At 42.3% G+C, this 17,203-nt stretch overlaps 1 protein-coding gene across 1 annotated transcript in view; it reads right to left on the bottom strand.

Moving 5' to 3' along the window:
* Window positions 1-17,203, bottom strand: part of LOC132405730 (transcription factor SOX-30-like) — a 70,040-nt gene that overhangs the window by 51,422 nt on the left and 1,415 nt on the right. The window lies entirely within an intron of this gene.

Here is a 17,203-nt window from a genome sequence, read left to right as displayed (position 1 = left end):
ATGTATTATTATTATTTAAATTTTTCTTACTTTCTATATTTACTGTTTGTTGATAATTTGCATGTTGGTTGTTTGTGGTTCCACGGTTGTCAAGCCGAGGAGTGGTAGTGGGGACAAGCACCCACTAGCTAAAAGTACTCCTCACGGCATGTGCCTCAAATAGCCTCTGACAACCAAGTCCAACTCCCGGCCTTCTCGCGTGGCTTAGCCTCTAAGCCCGGCGGAACTGTTTCTACTGACAGGAGAAGGGATGAAGGTGGGTCCTGGTGCCTTAAAACCAGTGCTTCAGGCAGATGGAGCTCGTCAGCCTGGGAAGGCAGTCCATCTAGGAGAGGGAAAACTTTGATTTCAAACCTCCGCTGTCTTGCTGCCATACCCACTTATGGGAAAGGCTTCAGGAGCAAACCCTGAGGACAAATCTGGAACTGGAGTCCCTAAGGCAGTCCGACGTTGCCTTCAACTCGTTCTGGCAACTCCTGTGACGTCACTGGTGCCAAGCGGTATCAGCCCTTGTGATAACATTGGTGGCATTGGACAACATTGGTGGCATTGGACAACATTGGTGGCGTGGAGAAGGAGACTTGCTGCTTGGGCAACCGCCTGTCTTCCATAAAACCTTCCCCAGGCCTGGGCCCTTGAAAGGCTGAAACAAGACTTTCCAGGAGCAGATCCATGGTCTCGCGAGGCTAACGGATGCCATCCACAAGGTTGTTTGTCCACCCTGTCTTTCACTGATTCTACTGTATTTCTAGTATTTACTGTGATTGCCCTAAAAAAAACTGAATCTGATATGTCATATATATACTTTGATAATAAATTTACTTTGAACACAGTATGAAGTTCCCACTACATCCTAATAGTAGATTTGGTGAATGACTAAAGGGTTAAATAATCTAATAATCAATATATGCCTGCAAGTACTTGAAGGTTTTCTGTTGGTAACAATCTGACATTGACTAGGTATGTGCATAAAATGATTATTAACCCAACCTAAGTGCCACCAATCTTGCGTCTCTTATGGAAACCAATTTCTGATCTCTTTCATGTTTCTTGTTTTCAATTGCTTGTCTAATCATGTAAAACTTATGAACCATTCACTTAGCTAATTCTAGTTGCACAGTTATCTATTATTTACTTCAGTTTAAAAAAAATTCCTTTACAAATATTGACCAAGTTGCATTTGGATTACTTTGTACAGTTCTGCCATAGAAACAATTCATTAAACTGGAAAGACTACAAAAAAGATTTGCATGGAGTGTAAGAGGCTAAGGGGTAACTGGACAGAGGCTTATAAAGTCATGAGGAACATCGATAAGGTGAAAGTCACAGTACTTTCCCCAGGTTAAGTGAGCCCAAAAATAAAAGGCATGGGCTTAAAGTAAAAAGTCAAAGATTTAAAAGAGCACAAGAGATTCTGCAGGTGCTGGAAATTTTGAACAAGACACACAAAATGCTAGAGAAACTCAGTAAATCAGGCAGAATCTTTGGAGAGGAATAAACAGTCAATGGTTCAGTCCAAGACACTTCATCAGGGTTTAGATTTAAGGATTTAGATTATGATCAAGATTGAAAAGAAACCTGAAGGGCAACTTCCTCAAAGAGGCAGATGAATATCTGGAACAAGCTGCCAGAGGAAATGATAGAGGCCTCATGCAGACTAATGGGACTAAGTCAGCTAGGCAACTTGGTAAGCGTGAACAAATTGGGCCAAGATGACTGTTTTCTGTGCTGTATAGCAGTGGTTTTCAAAGTGGGCCAGATTTCGTAGGGGCCACAAGTGAAAAACAAGAAGCTGGGGGCCACAGGAGTTTTTGAATGGGCCGTGATAGGTTTACTATTTTAGTGAAATAATACTGAAATAGATAAATATAAAAGAAATGAATGTATGTAATTTAATTGGAACCCTGAATGAAATGAACAGGAAAATATGCTAGATGATGCAAATGAGGCAGCAAAATAGCCTAGCCTATGTATGCAGATCGTTATCTCTGCTCCTGCTTGACCATGCAGAAATCACCGTTCACACCCTGCTGAGCTCCATACCACATCCAGCCCCAAATCACTGGTTATACAGCGAGCAGGTGGGTGTGACACATAGGATATCCTGCAATATGCTCCACTGGCTAGTGATTGTGATTACAGTACTTTGTTGTATAATTATATGTTAATGGGGAACCATTAGGTACCTAATTCCAATTGAAGGACTGTCAGAGGTTGCCAGGTTTTCCATATCTAATACTTATCAGAAGGGTTTGTATTTGAAAACCTTAATTTATTAAACAGTTACAAGGAAAAAACTACAATCGCATATCATGCACAGAGACTATTACCATCTTCCTTGGAAAACTGAAACTTTACAGCAGTACTATTGGACAAAGTGAGTTTATGCTATTTCCTTCACTGGCCACTCTTAAAATTGCAATATGAAGATCTAATGGTATGTCTCCTGATGAAGGGTTTCGGCCTGAAACGTCGTCACTACCTCCTCCCATAGATGCTGTCCGGCCTGCTGAGTTCTGCCAGCATTTTGTGTTTTTATTGATGGTATATCTTGATCATTTGAAACAACTGCACACTAATATGGAATTTTGATTTGTAGCAAACACAATATGTCACAATAAAAAGGTCTATTTCATTGGCACTGTAGATATCATCTGCACAAAATTTTTGAAGCAAGTCAGGGAGTTTTGGAGATTTCCATGTCTCTGCACTTATAGCACTACCTTCCTCGCCGCATGCTTCCTTGAATTTAATGTTGTGTCTACATTTCCATTGAGTCAACCAACCACCTGTTGCTTTAACACCTTTATGACCCAGCTTCTTAGCTATCTCATCAGATTTACTTTTTAACACTGGTCCACTGACATGTACACCTCGTCCATTTACAATGGAAAACCACTGATTATGGGCCACTTCAACATCTGGATCATATAACCATATAACAACTACAGCAGGAAAACAAGCCATCTTGGCCCTTCTAGTCCATGCTGAATGCTTACTCTCACCTAGTCCCACTGACCCACACTCAACCCATAACCATCCATTCCTTTCCTGTCCATATACCTATCCAATTTTACTTTAAATGACAATATCGAACCTGCCTCTACCACTTCTACTGGAAGCTCGTTCCACACAGCTGCCACTCTCTGAGTAAAGAAATTCCGCCTCACAATACCCCTAAACTTTTGCCCCCAACTCTCAACTCATGTCCTCTTGTTTGAATCTCCCCTACTCTCAATGGAAAACACCTATCCATGTCGACTCTATCTATCCCCCTCATAATTTTAAATTAGTCCCCCCTCAACCTTCTACGCTCCAAGGAATAAGGACCTAACTTCTTCAACCTTTCTCTGTAACTTAGGTGCTGAAACCCAGGTAACATTCTAGTAAATCTCCTCTGTACTTTCTCTATTTTGTTGACATCTTCCCTATAATTCGCTGACCAGAACAGTACACAATATTCCAAATTTGGCCTCAGCATTGCCTTGTACAATTTTAACATTACATCCCAACTCCTATACTCAATGCTCTGATTTATAAAGGCCAGCATACCAAAAGCTTTCTTCACCACCCTATCCACATGAGATTCCACCTTCTGGGAACTATGCACCATTATTTCTCGATCACTCTGTTCCACTGCATTCTTCAATGCCCTACCATTTACCATGTATGTCCTATTTTGTTTTATTCCTACCAAAATGTAGCACCTCACACTTATCAGCATTAAACTCCATCTGCCATCCTTCAGCCCACTCTTCTAACTGGCCTAAATCTCTCTGCAAGTTTTGAAAACCTACTTCATTATCTTCATTATCCACAACGCCACCTACCTACCAACATACTGACTAATCCAATTTACCAACCCATCATCCAGATCATTAATGTACATGACAAACAACATTGGACCCAGTACAGATCCTTGAGGCATACCACTAGTCATCGGCCTCCAACCCGACAAACAGTTATCCACTACTACTCTCTGGCATCCCCCATCCAGCCACTGTCGAATCCATTTTACTACTTCAATATTAATACCTAAAGATTGAATCTTCCATCATGCTGTCATTCTGGGACCTAATGCCCTTTCTTCTCTGTTTATCTTGCCGATGTATCAAGCATACAGTTGTAGATTTTGGCACTCCAGTTATCTCTGCCAGCTGTCGGTGAGTGGTGTTAGGCAGACAGTTTTTAATTTGGTACAAGAAGGGTAATTGTTTTGGCTAGTATCAAATCTTTTTGTGGCAAAATTATCAAACATAACTTCTTTTTGAATTGGCAGCTATTGGCCCAAATGGATAACATAGCACAAGCACATGATGCAACAGTTCACTCCTGGCACAGTGTAGTGTCTAACAGCCACAGAAATGCACATGACTGACCCATCTGCTGACCCAATTAAGCTATTTTCTCAATTTGTTTTTTGTTCTTTAACAGTCGTCCCAAATAAGCATGCATCTGATTTTATCACTAATTTCAATCTTAGAATTACCTTCCATAGGTCATCTGTGGACTTCTTGTTCAGTTCCGGGTCACTAGACTTGAATGTCACAGATCTACCCCTCAGCAGACTGTGAATCTCCTGGTTCATCCACAGCTTTTGGTTTGGGTAAGTTTGGTACCAACTGTAGCATATTTATTCAATTTGAATAACTACTAACTACTAAATATTGTCTGGCCCACCAACTCAAAAGTCGTTCTGTAAGTGTTTCTCTGCCTCCCTTGACCTTGGTCCTCATTACTGATGCTGCCTATACACCTGGAGTAGAAATACAACCAGGTGATCAGACTTTTCAAATTGCGGGCATGGTATAGCACGATAAGTGTTCTTGATAATGGTGTAACAGTTGTCAAGTGCATTGGTTTCTCTGGTTCCACAGGGGATATGTTGGTGGTAGCTGGTGAGAGACTTGGTCTGGTTGAAATCCGCACAATGATAGGGAAGGAACCAGGGTGTGCTGTTTCATGACTGTTGATCACGGTGCTCAGTTCCTTCAGTGCTTGCCTGACATTCGCCAGGCTAGAATGTACATCACTACCAGGATGACAACAGAAAATTCCCTGGCAGATAAACTGGATGACATTTGCTGCTGGATGTTCCATGTCAGGTAAGCAGGACTGATACAGTTCTTGTCCGTGCACCTCAAAGAGTTAATCATGAAACATGCTCTGTCTCTTCTACCTTTAAAAGACTCCGCTGTTCTGTCTTTGCAATGGTAGGGGAAGACCTCGGTCTGCAACTTGGCTTCTGGAATGGCGGGGGGGGGGGGGGGTGGGGTACCATGTTACCATGTTTGCATGTACACAGCAGTCCCTGATGTCCTTCTGGTACTGCAACCTTGCTCTGAGGTCTTCAATTTTTATTTTCCACAGACTGTATTTTCGCCAGCATGAGTGGTGGTCTAATTGCTCTGCATTTTAATCATATTTGCAGACCAGCACATTTTCCTCATTTCCTTTTTCTTAAAGGGAAATTACAATCATGACCCGAATCTGCAGTCCTCCAGCATCTGCTAATTTTGAGAATTGATAGATTTTTTTTTACGTCTTAAAATGATGCTGCTTACTGAAATAGTCACAGCTGTGACTGTGGATTTCTGCTGTAGCAGTCCTAAACGGGAATAATTGGAAGATACATAATATTTGCTTAATAAGAATGTAATACGAGGTTAAAAGAAGTAAAGGAGAAAATAGGTTGGAGTACAGATGCACAAATTCTAAAAACAATGTGTTACTGCCTTTGCTAAAGATAAACTGTAGGGCCTCATAAATAGCATGATTTATGATCCAGATGTTACACCCAATCTTGGAGGTCTTTGAAAAACAAGGTATGTGGCGGAGCATAGCACCAGCTCACATGAATTGCTCCAAGAGGTTTTAATTAAACATCTTGAAACAACTGATGACATCCAAATCATTACTAGTTTAATAAACTAAATCTAAGTTTATATATGAAAAATGCAAATAATATAACACACTTGGAAATTAAAAGCAGACAGACTATTGACGTGGTTCTCCAGACTCTCCATTACAATAGACAATAGGTGCAGAAGTAGACCATTCGGCCCTTTGAGCCTGCACCGCCATTTTGAGATCATGGCTGATCATCTACTATCAATACCCAGTTCCTGCCTTGTCCCCATATCCCTTGATTTCCTTATCCATAAGATACCTATCTAGCTCTTTCTTGAAAGCATCCAGAGAATTGGCCTCCACTGCCTTCTGAGGCAGTGCATTCCAGACCCCCACAACTCTCTGGGAGAAGTTTTTCCTCAACTCTGTCCTAAATGACCTACCCCTTATTCTCAAACCATGCCCTCTGGTACTGGACTCTCCCAGCATCTGGAACATATTTCCTGCCTCTATCTTGTCCAATCCCTTAATAATCTTATATGTTGCAATCAGATCCCCTCTCAATCTCCTTAATTCCAGTGTGTACAAGCCCAGTCTCTCTAACCGCTCTGCGTAAGACAGTCCTGACATCCCAGGAATTAACTTTGTGAATCTACGCTGCACCTCCTCTACAGCCAGGATGTCCTTCCTTAACCCTGGAGACCAAAACTGTACACAATACTCCAGGTGTGGTCTCACCAGGGCCCTGTACAAATACAAGAGGATTTCCTTGCTCTTGTACTCAATTCCCTTTGTAATAAAGGCCAACATTCCATTAGCTTTCTTCACTGCCTGCTGCACTTGCTCATTCACCTTCAGTGACTGATGAGGGGTTTTCCTCATTTATTTCTCAATATCGTGTGGATAAGCTAATAGAGATTAATTGCTATGATTAGTCAATTGCTCCTTTATTATGAATTCAATCCAGATGAGTCACTGTCATGTTTAAAAGACAATTCCCATATTCCTGTGAAAGTAATGACATGCCCACCAGATGAATCGCTGCCCCTCCCCATAATGTCAGGACTGCTGATTTATACTTCCTAAGCCAAAGAAGTTTGTACATTTCATATGTATGTATTGTCTTCAAATGTCCAGCCAGTAAGGTGTGTAGTCACCATCTTCAACTGTTTGTGATGGGAGAAGCTGAAGAAACTATTTCTCTTGGTAGATACCTCAATAATGGGGTCTGGGAGGGAGTGAGCACACTCTTTCAATTAATATCTTCTTGGACTGAGCCATCTGAATATAAAACATCCTCAGTATTCTGCTAATTACTGTTAAATGTTACTTAAAATTTAGGTGAATGAAATGAATAGCTGTATAGTTACAGCATGCTGGTGACATTATATAACTTCTTTACCATCATCTACTGGGAATGATTTTCTTGGTAAATGTTCTCCATCTTTGTACTGTCCAACAAATTACAGAAATATATATTTACTTTATTGTAGTAAATATGCTCTACAACACTTGAAAATTTTGCTTGACTTTAACATTGTTGAATGATCATTACAATGTCATTTTAATAATGTTATAACTTAGAAGGAATTCTGTTTCTATGTTAAAATCATAGAACCTGGAAAGTGCAACTGAATACTTTATAAAACAAATTATTTCTACACAGCAGTAACAGAAATTGGCAAACTTTTGCCAAGTCAGCAGAAGGATGAAACTTCTTGTGGACATCAGCTCAAATATAAATGATAATTGGCACATATCAGAAAACAAAGTTGCTAATGCACATTAAGCCAAGAGGCAGCGAGCTTGCTTAAGCAAATTTTTTCCTCATGCACTGTATGAACATTCTAAAGCCAATTGATAAAGTACTTTCAATAATGGAAGCTTGTGGAACAAAAATATGGAGCTGGACTTGGTGCAGACTGTCCTGCTCCCTGCTACCTGTATTAGAGTTGGTGCATGAAGACGGTGTGCCGACTAATAGCGAGTAACTTGTCTTAGTCGTGATTCTTGTTACTGGTTTATTGGCGAATGGTGGGTGCAGGTGGTGGGGAACTTGCGTGGTCTCGGTAGTAGCAAAGTCTAGGCCTCAAGCTGCAGTGTTGCCTGTTTGCAACCATCCAAGGGAGAAGAATCAGAATCGGTGCCAGAGGTGTAGGTGCTGCCTCCAGTGTTCATTCGCATTAGACAAGCTTAATTTGACTGCAGACTGCTGCAACATTCATGGACTTGGGGACGTGGATTTTATTTTTTGTGTATGTGATTCTGTTTTGCTGCTATCTTATATGTTCTATATGTGCCTTGCATTGTGCAGGCAGCAGGGGATGCTGCATGGCCTCATTTGTAGCGAGGAATAGGCCTTAAACCTCAATATCATCTGTTTGCAGTTGTCCTGGAGCAAGGTGTAGTGCACCTTTCCATTGTGCACTCAGCAGAAGACAAGCTGTATAGTGTTCCATTACAGACGACTGCAACATTCATGGACTTCATACTTCTTTATGCGACTGTATCTATCTTATACTATCTTATATGTGCTGTGTGTGACTGGTGGTACTGTGTTTTGTACCTTGGCCCTGGAGTAACTCTGTTTCGTTTGGTTGTATTCATAGGTATCCATGTATGGTTGAATGATAATTAAACTTGAACTTGAAAAGCTGGCTGTGACTTGGGTAATAGGAGACATCGTGGTGAATGAACATTTATTCAACTGGAAAGAAGCAGCATTAATATCAGTAACCTGAACATAGACAGTGTGAATAGTTATGAAGCTTACCAATGATACAAGATTCAGCAACATAGTAAATAATGAATTGAGTGATAAGTAGATACGATAACCTGGTGAAATGTACAGAGAGTAGCAGAAGGAAATTCATTTAGATTAACGTGAAATTTAGTACTGTAGGATTACAACACGGAAAGGCAGTACAACCAAAGCCAAACTATTATAAGAATCTAATGAAGGTTTACCTGAAGAATGCGGTGAGAATGGAAATACTGAAATTGTCCTCCATCCAGCAGAGAATATTAAAGTTGATTTTAAAGCATTCAAAATTATGAGGTTTCCAATGAAAGAGATAGAGAGAATTTGTTTCCACCACCAATTGAGTTGGTAACAGATTTAAATAATGGGCAAAACAAAACACAGTAGAAGTAAGGGATAATACATAAAATTACTAAGATTTGGAAGGGTGGTGTAAGCAGAATCCATCTGAACTTCCGAAATACAAAGTACAACCTCATATAAAAAGATCATTTTTGTGGTCATGGAAAAAGACTGGAGCAGAATCACACAGTTCTTTCATTCCCATTTCCAGTAGGCCTGAAAGTTGCTTCCCTTAGTGCACATCTACTTTTCTTTCAAAACTTTAATTGATTCTGTCATGTTTGTAACTCCAAAAACATAAAACTAATTGAAAGAGCAACATGAAACTGAAATATTAAGTACACAACATTCCTCCCTGCCTAACTATGGTGGGAAGAGGATATTGATCTGCTCTCTGTACTGGGTTGATAGTGACCTTAAATCACAGATCCTGACAGACCCATTTTTATTGGCTACTAGGACCACTGGAGTTGCCCATAGGCTCCACTCAACTTTGGAAAGAATTCCTTCAGCTTCCATGTAATCTAGCTTACTGGCTATTTTGTCATAGATATGTAAGGAACTGGATGGGCTTTGTAAAACTTGTGTGTTGCATTTTCCTTTAACACTTTTACCTTTGATGTAATTCGAGTTGTCCAAAGCCATCCTTGAACACTGCTGTGGCATCATCCAGTACCTTTCTTAATTTGCTTTCAGTTGACTGTATTGCAGGGAATACAGCATGCAATTGGTGAATGGATCTGTCTCAGCCAATCGTGTCATCACAATGCTGGTCCACCTTTTGTTACTACATACACGCCCAAGGTGGCTTGTTGGTTGTTGTCTTTCACTGATACAAATATCGTTTCCACCATTTCCACAGGAGTTATCTTTTTCCAGTGTAAGCTGTTAGTTGGATATCTTTGAAATTTCATTCAAACTCATTTTGTGGAATGACTGAAACAGCCAAACAGCCATACCACTGTCCAATTCCATTTTAATTAATTTGCCGTTCACTTTTGATGTAAGTCATATTGCTTGTCTCATTAACTTTTGCATTGTAAATCTCAAGGCTACTCATTCCTGTGTCACTCTTATCATTCTCAGATTTTTCATCAACAGCATGCCGCTACTGGTATATGAGCTTTTTGAAATTGCAACTTGACTGTTTATCTTTTTTGCTTTACTGCATAGTCCATTTATTTTTGTCAGCCCACCATGCTCTTTCTATGTCCTGTCTTGTTGCATTTTCTGCAAGTTTCAACTTCAAGCCTGCATTTTTCTGGTGTATGTGAGCCCCTCCCACAACAGTAACACAATTTGTTTGGCCAGGCCAGGTTCTGTCAGGGTTCTACAATTTTGTTTATGCTCCCCTACCATTCCCCTGTCCTAGGTAGGAAGGGAAGGTTGTGCCCATGATGGAGTTGGCTAAGTCTACAAACCTCTGTGGCCTCTTTTGATCCTGCACCTTGGAATCTCTATACCAGGCAGATGCACTATATAGTGGAGAGCACTCTGACAGGTAATGGAGCCTTTAATGTCCAGGATTGTGAGAGACTACAGAGGGTGGTAGACTCAAACAGATCCATCACAGAGGAATCTTCCCTGCTATCAAGCACATCCTCAAGAGGCAATACCTCAAGAAGGCGACATGCAATGTTAAAGTCCTCTTTGAGTTAGTACCTTTGAGGAAGAGTTATAGGAGTCTGAAGACCTATGCTTAATGCTTTAAAAGTAATTTTTCCTCCTCAAACAGATTTCTGAACACTCCATAAACCTATAAACCACCTCATTATTTGTTTTTTTACACTATTTATTTTTGTAACAGTAATTTTATGTCTTGGACCGTACTGCTGCCACAAAACAACAAATTTGTTGACATTTTTCAGTGATAATAAACATGATTTTGATTTGCCACAAACATATTAATGTGCTGCAATTAGCTTCAGTGCCTCCCTTTCCTGTGCTGGGTGGCCTTGGACAAGGTAAAGTGTTCTTACTGGCTAGTTTGCGAAGGAGGCAAACTATGAAACATGGTATGATCTCATTTTAAGAAATCGATTGGTCCTGTACACTAGTCTCCTTGTGGTACCATGCCTCTATGTAACGGTGTTCTGAATTCACTGAATTGTGGAGAAATTTAAAGTCATGGAAGGGAGGGGCCACCACTATCCTTAATGACCCAGCCCTCGAACTTGCCCTGTGTATGAAATATGGGTTTTTCAGCCACGCAGTTTGCTGAAAAAAGAAAGAGGTGTGAATTCTTCACATGGGTAGGTTTATGTATGCAGCAGTGGTTCCCCTTGTGTTTCATGAAGCGAACAAGTGGAGTTGATCACCATGAGGATCTCATAATGCTCTGAAAGCTCAGCCCTCACTAAGCCTGATTGCCATTAGCAGCAAAAATGTGGACTTTTACTTTTCAATAGAGAGAGCATCAATGGTTCCATCCCTAATACTAGAGTGAGTGACAAACAAAAAAGAGCACAGACCAGCCAAAGCCATCTTATAAGTTCAAAGATCAAATTTCATCTTCCTGCAGGCAGACAAGAAACAAAGAAACACTATGGAACCTTTTCCTAGAAAACATCAAACACCCAACGTACGAAAAAAGAACAAATTGTGCAAACGGCAAAGAGCAAAGGAACGACACTTTGAGTATCAAACATCAAACCAGAAGTCCAGGAATATCCAGGTTAGTTCAGCTCAGTTCAGTGTCAGTAATCGAGCGCAGGCCACAGAGCCAGTCTTCACCAAAGCACCTCAAGTCTCACCAATCTTCCTGACCGCTCAAACCGCTCAAAACCAGCAAAAGGTAGTAACAACCAGAATCCAGAAATATATGCACATTGTCAAGTCAAGTCAAGTCATGTCACTTTTATTGTCATTTCAACCATAACTGCTGGTACAGTACATAGTAAAAATAAGACAACGTTTCATGACACAGTACAAAAACTAGACTGAACTACGTAAAAAAAAACAACACAGAGAAAGCTACACTAGACTACAGACCTATACAGGACTGCATGAAGTGCACAAAAACAGTGCAGGCATTACAATAAATAATAAACAGGACAATAGGGCAAGGTGTCAGTCCAGGCTTCGGGTATTGAGAAGTCTGATAGCTTGGAGGAAGGAACTGTTACATAGTTTGGTCATGAGAGCCCGAATGCTTTGGAGACTTTTCCCAGATGGCAGGAGGGAGAAGAGATTGTATGAGGGGTGCATGGGGTCCTTCATAATGCTGTTTCCTTTGCGGATGTAGAGTGTAGTGTAAATGTCCGTAATGGTGGGAAGAGAGACCCCGATGATCTTCTCAGCTGACCTCACTATCCGCTGCAGGGTCTTACGATCCAAGATGGTGCGATTATCGAACCAGGCAGTGACGCAGCTGCTCAGAATGCTCTCAATAAAACCTCTGCAGAACGTGAAGAGGATGGGGGATGGGAGATGCACTTTCCTCAGCCTTTGCAGAAAGTAGAGCCGCTGCTGGGCTTTCTTTGCTATGGAGCTGGTGTTGAGCCACCAGGTGAGATTCTCCATCAGGTGAACACCAAGAAACTTGGTGCTCTTTACGATCTCTACCAAGAAGCCGTCGATATTCAGCAAGGAATGGTCGCTCCGTGCCCTCCTGAAGTCAACAATCATCTCTTTTGTTTTGTTCACATTCAGAGACAGGTTGTTGGCTCTGCACCAGTCCGTTAGCCGCTGCACCTCCTCTCTGTAAGCTGACTCATCGTTCTTGCTGATGAGACCCACCACGGTCGTGTCATTGGTGAACTTGATGATATGGTTCGAGCTGTGTGTTGCAGCACAGTTGGGGGTCAGCAGAGTGAACAGCAGTGGACTGAGCACGCAGCCCTGGGGAGCCTCCGTGCTCAGTGTGATGGTGTTGGAGATGCTGCTGCTGATCCGGACTGACTGAGGTCTCCCAGTCAGGAAGTCTAGGATCCAGTTGCAGAGGGAGGTGTTCAGGCCCAGTAGGCTCAGCTTTCCAATCAGTTTCTGAGGGACGATGGTGTTGAATGCTGAACTGAAGTCTATGAACAGCATCCGAACGTATGTGTCTTTTTTGTCCAGTTGGGTTAGGGCCAGGTGGAGGGTGGTGGCAATGGCGTCATCTGTTGAGCGGTTGGGACGGTACGCAAACTGCAGTGGATCCAGTGAGGGGGGCAGCAGGGTCTTGATATGCCTCATGACGAGCCTCTCGAAACACTTCATGATGATGGATGTGAGTGCAACGGGACAGTAGTCATTTAGGCAGGACACTGAAGACTTCTTCGGCATGGGGACAATCATGGCGGCCTTGAAGCACGTTGGAATAGTGACACTGCTCAGGGAGATGTTGAAGATGTCAGTGAGAACATCTGCTAGTTGGTCTGCACATCCTCTGAGCACTCTACCAGTTGTCTGGTCCAGCAGCCTTCCGTGGGTTGACCCTGCACAGGGTTCTTCTCATGTCGGCCACGGTGAGACACAGCACCTCGTCATTTGTAAGAGGGGCGGACTTCCTCGCCGCCACGTCACTTTATGCCTCAAATCAGGCGTAGAAGTTATTCAGTGCATCTAGGAGGGAGGCATCACCCGCACAGTCAGGTGATGTTGTCCTGTAATTGGTGATGTCCTGGATGTCCTTCCACATGCGCCGCGTGTCGCCGCTGTCCTGGAAGTGGCTGTGGATTAGCTGGGCAAGTGCACGCTTTGCCCCTCTGATGGCTCAGGACAGTTTGGCCCTTGCTGTTGTTAGAGCTGCCTTGTCTCTTGCTCTGAAGGCAGAGTTGCGGGACCTCAGCAGCGCACGTGCCTCTGCGGTCATCCATGGCTTCTGGTTGGCGCGTATAGTGACGGTCTTGGACAGAGTAACATCATCAATGCACTTGCTGATGTAGCTGGTCACTGATGCTGTGTACTGCTCTAAGTTGGTAGAGTCACCATTGGTTGCAGCCTCCCTGGACATGTGCCAGTCAGTGTGCTCAAAGAGGTCTTGAAGAGCAGAGATGGCTCCTGCTGGCCAGGTATCACCTGCTTCTGAACTGGTCTGGAGCACCTGACGAGCGGTCTATATGCTGGGATTAGCATAACAGAGATGTGGTCTGAGTATCCGAGGTGGGGGCAGGGCTCTGCTCAGTACGTGTCGGGGATGTTTGTGTAAACCAGGTCCAACACGTTCTCCCCCTTGTTGCAAAGTCCACATTCTGATGGAATTTGGGGAGCACTGAATTAAGGTTTGCATGATTAAAATCACCGGCGACAATAAACAGACCATCAGGGTGTGCGTTCTGCAGTTCGCTAATAGCCCTGTACAGTTCACAGAGCGCCTCCTTAGCTTTAGCGCTGGGGGGGAATGTAGACACCGAATATAAGGACAGAGGTGAATTCCCGTGGCAAATAAAATGGTTTGCATCGAACTCCAAAGTCCCCCCAAAAAAGAGTCCAAAACCTCACCAATCAATCCTTGCATCTTGGAACCCAAGACTTCCATACAACAGCAGCTAGCAAGAGGGGGAAGAAGACCGGTCAAACGTAGCCAAGCCATCCTCTGTGCTTGCCTTTGTCAGTTTCAACCTTACTTGACCCCTCAATTGGAGGAAAGCGATGGAATGAATCATGAGCTCACACCTTTAACCCCTCAAATGGAGAGAAGCAATGGAGTCAATCATGGGCTCTCACCCTCGACCCCTCAATTGGAGAGAGGTAATGGAGTAGATCATGGGCTCTCACCCTCGACCCCTCAATTGGAGAGAGGTAATGGAGTAGATCATGGGCTCTCACCCTCGACCCCTCAATTGGAGAGAGGTAATGGAGTAGATCATGAGCCCACACCCTCGACCCCTCAATTGGAGAGAAGTAATGGAGTAGATCATGGGCTCTCACCCTTGACCCCTCAATTGGAGAGAAGCAATGGAGTAGATCATGAGCTCACACCCTCGACCCCTCAATTGGAGAGAAGCAATGGAGTAGATCATGAGCTCACACCCTCAACCCCTCAATTGGAGGGGAGCAATGGAGTCAATCTTAGGCTCACACCCTCGACCCCTCAATTGGAGAGAAGCAATGGAGTAGATCATGGGCTTGAGCCCCATCTCACACTGCACACTCTGCTCCCAGCCTCACCAAACTCCCTCAGAGAAAGCAAAGTGCCAGATCGCTCAATCGGCCCAAAAACACACCATCACAGGTAAATCAGAGGTTCCAATCACATGCAGCTTGTAAGTAGAATTGTATTTAAAAGAAGTAGTAAAGAAATAGTTTTGTGTACTGTCTGCAGGATGTCGCCCTTGGTCGCATTGTTCATTGGCACTATCTAGAAGTGATCCAGGGGCTGGAAATTTTACGATGAGAGTGTTCTTTACTTTCTTGGGCAGAAGAATCCAGACACAGGTATATGGTTGAAACAGTCCATGAAGAATTGTCTGCACAGGCATCGAAAGCTTTATATCTTGGGGACACAGCTCCTCAGAGATTCAACTTGGCAACATGACTCCCTTTTCACTCAGAGTCAGGGTCTACAGATGGGAGCCCATATTAATTTCCTCCTTTGGGGCATACTGACATATCTACCCTGCTCTGTTGTCAATGTATGTAGAACATATGATGGACCCATTACAGAGGCACCACAGTGAGATTTAAAATGTAGTAATGGGAATGGATGCTTCAGTCAACTGGAGAAGGATTCAGAATTAATGTCCAATGTGTCTGGCTACAGACTAAAGAAGTTTTGTAAATTCATTGGGAGGTTATTTGAACCATATTCCTCCATAGAATACAATGCTATGAAAAAATGCTTCTGTTATGACTGACCAAAGCCTGGTTTAAATTAGTGTCCAACATATTAAGGGTACACGCCATGAAATATGCTTTCCATGTGATAAATGCTTCTTGCACAAATGTCTTCATAGCTGGAAGTGCCTGCTCTAATTTTCCTGTAAGCACATTTTTCACGGAAGCCAACTCATCTGAGAAGTTTTTTTTCCCATGTACAAGACTGAAAAATATGGTACTAAATGAAAACATCTATAAGCAAGTTTTACTGGCACTTATTTCAGGATTAAATCGATAATAAAGTACAAAACCCTTAAGATTCTTGAACCTGCAAATGCCAGAAGCAAGGGTGCCACAATTAAGAAAAACAGATTAAGATGTTTGCATTTCAAAAGCAGCATGCTTTTGAGAAAAGAAAAAATGTGAAAGAAATTAAAAACCTAAATACTACCCAAAGTATGGTATTGATTTCAAATTTTCAATGTGATCTGAATTACACTAGAATATGAATCATATAACTTTACCTTGACAGTTCTTACGTGAGCTTGTCCTAGGTTCATCTGCACTTCTTTTCCACATAAAACATAAGAATGTCAGCAATATGAAATGCCAAATTGCCACTAACTGTCTGATCTTCTGGTAATCAAATGCAGATTATCACTCAATAAATTTGCAATGCTTACATCACAATTGATTATCCCTCATGAGCATGTCGTCCCACCTTAAATGTACGGAGCATCCTGACAATGCCTGTAGGATATCCAGAGCAGAGAAAAGCAGTAATACTGCTGACATTCATTGAATTATACTCTTTCCACTCAGGGTTCAGATACCAGATAAATCAATTAAATCTGTTAATGCATTAATACTTTTTAAATGGGACTAAAGTTTAGCACAAACATTCATAAGTGAGTTATTATTCTCGTGAAGACACAGGGAGCTGCAGATGCTGGAACCTGGAGAAAATAAACAACTGGTGGAACTCAACAAGTCCAGAAACATTGCTGAGGAATGTCACCATGCAGGTTTTAGCTGAAACGTCAACAACCCCTCCCCTCCCCCAATGATGCTGCTTCACCTGCTGAGTTCCTCCAATAGTTTGGGTTTTTTTTGCTCCATTATCCTCTATAGAAACATAACATGATACATGGCTCTCCCAGCCCACTGAGCTCGTGCTGCCCAATTAACCTACTAACCCATAAGTCTTTGGAGTATGGGAAGAAACCAGAACACTCAGAGGATATCATGAGGTCTTGGGGGGAACATACAAACTCCTTACAGATAACAGTGGGAATTGAACCCAGGCCGTTGGCAGTGTAATAGCTCTCAGTTCTCTACATTATAATTTGTTAATATAGACTCAGGTTTAACACCTGCCAACACTTACCACTATCCAAACATTGCACACGTTTTCTAATGTAATTTCCACGAAACACTGCAAAAATTTTCTTTTCTCTATTAACATTAAAGAATCCCTATAGCCTGTATAAAAGTGCACACCGTGCAGCA

This window comes from Hypanus sabinus, chromosome 15 (assembly GCF_030144855.1).
Source record: "Hypanus sabinus isolate sHypSab1 chromosome 15, sHypSab1.hap1, whole genome shotgun sequence".
NCBI lineage: Eukaryota > Metazoa > Chordata > Chondrichthyes > Myliobatiformes > Dasyatidae > Hypanus > Hypanus sabinus.
This window is presented reverse-complemented; position numbering and strand designations above follow the sequence as displayed.